This window comes from Cibotium barometz, chromosome 57 (assembly GCF_041138505.1).
Source record: "Cibotium barometz isolate CiBa-2024 chromosome 57, ASM4113850v1, whole genome shotgun sequence".
Lineage (NCBI taxonomy): Eukaryota > Viridiplantae > Streptophyta > Polypodiopsida > Cyatheales > Cibotiaceae > Cibotium > Cibotium barometz.
The window spans coordinates 24,569,126-24,571,405 of record NC_141102.1 but is presented as its reverse complement, the minus strand read 5'-3'; positions in this window follow the sequence as shown (position 1 = coordinate 24,571,405).

The following is a 2,280-nucleotide window of genomic DNA, read 5'->3' as shown; positions in this document are numbered from 1 at the left end:
CATCAAAATTACACCCAAGAAAAATTTGCAGTGCATCTACTACCACATTATCCTTCCCAGGGCGGAATTTGATGTCGAAGCCATATTCTTGTAGGAGATGTATGTGGTATTTCTGTGCCTACAACTTTCCACGTCATTCCTACAAAGCCTGATGCTGCTAGGGCTTACCCATTGACATTGGGTAGGCCATGGCTTCACCAAGTGAAGGCAATTCAAAAGTGGGAGACATGTGATCTTATTCTACAAGGTGAGAATAAGAAGGTCCACTACAACATCAAGAGTCGTTGCAAGAAAGTGGTAAGAGGTGAACCTTCAACTTCCGAAAGTTCAGAGTTAGAGTCATCCGATGAAGAGGAGACAAGTGGTAGCTCCGAGGATTCCATCTCAGAAGGGGAGGTGGAGGGAGTTGCATTTGGTCTTTCCCTGGGAAGGGATCAAGGGGATGTTGAAGACAATGGAGCCTTGGAAGGGGAAGCTTCTTCAACCATGTTCAAGAAAGGAGATGTGGACCTCACTAGTCTTCACCAACAGAATGAACTTCTTCTTGATGAGTCCATAGTAGGTACTGAAAGGGAGAATTACTTAAAAAAGTTGGATGGATTTCCTAACCTTTTTGCTACTGACAAGTACGCCAAGTCACCCTAGTAGAGCACAAGATTGATCTCAAGCCCCAAAGTAAGCCAGTGGTACAGTGGCTAAGGCGTTTGGGAGTAGTGCAAGCGGAGGTGCTTAAGAATGAGGTAACTAATTTGCTTGAAGCTGGATTTATTTTCCCAGTAGAGAATTCAGAGTGGATTTCCCCAGTTGTAGTCACTCCCAAAAAGAGTGAAAAAGGGCGTGTGTGTGTGGACTTTTGCCCTCTCAATGCATGCACAAAGAGAGATTATTATCCTCTACCCTTTTAGGATGAGATTTTGGATCAAGTTGCAGGTCATGAGTTGTATTCAGTGTGTGATGGATACTCTGGATTCTTTCAAATCCGGATTTGTGAAGAAGATCAAAGCAAAACCTCATTTAAAAGGGCAATGGAGTTAAAAGAAGCTTTTGAGTTTTGTAAATTTGTGCATGTTAATAGGAAGGATAATCAAAAGGCTGATGTATTGGCTACTAAAACTTTGGCTTCTTTCAAAGTAGCTATTCTTGCATTAATGGATACAGGTTGGCCTGAGCTCCAAGATGTTCAACACTATTTAGATACAGGATACTTCCCTCCTCGATTGAATCCTCAACTGAAGCAAAGGCTTACAAGGAAAGCTCATCCTTACACAATTCTAGGGGATGTTCTTTACAAGCAAGGTAAGGATAAGATTCTTAGGAGGGTAGTGAGCCTGGAAGAATCTAAAAGGATTATGGAATTATGTCATGAATGTTCAGGTCACTTTGCCTCAACCAGCACAACTCGGAGGATCCTTAACACAGGTTATTATTGGCCTCGACTCAAAAAAGATGTATTTGAGTGGTGCAGAAGCTGTGAAGTATGCCAGGCATATGGGATTAAGCAATTGGTTCCCGAACCCTCAAACCCTATCCCAGCATATAGTCCATTTGAAAGGTGGGGATTAGATTTTGTGGGCCCACTTCCTCGTTCCTCACATGGGAAGTATTACATATTGGTGGCCACCACAGATTATGCAACAAGGTGGGCAGAAGCAAAGGCCATGGTCAATAATAAAGCAATGGCTGTGGCATCCTTTCTCAGGGAATACATATGTGCCTGATTTGGGTGTCCATTAGAAATCCTTAACGGATGGGGGGAGGTCTTTCAAGAATGACTTGATTGAAGCTTTGGTGTAGAAATTAAAAATAAAGCATGCTATGTCAACTCCCTATTATTCTCAATGTAATGGTTTAGTAGAAAAAACTAATGGACTGCTTTGTGGATCTTTGTCTAAGCTAGTGGATACTATGAAGAGAAAGTGGGATGTGCATTTGCCAGAGGTCCTATGGGCCTATAAGACAACTCACAAACTCTCTTGGTTTCACACCTTTTCAGTTAGTTTATGGAATGGAGGCTATTTTGCCAATAGAATTGGAAATCACAAGCCTTCGCACATCTTTTGCACGCTTGAATAATGAAGAAGAAACACATGCCCAACACCCAGTACAACTGGAGACCTTGGATGAGAGGCGACTTCAGGCACTTCAAAATTTGGAGGCTGCACACAACAACGGCTCAAGGCAAGCCATGATACTCTCACAAGAAGAAGAAGAAGAAGAAGCCAGAACTCAAGCAAGGAAGCTTAGTCATGAGGTATGATTTTCGTGTGGAGAAACGGCTAG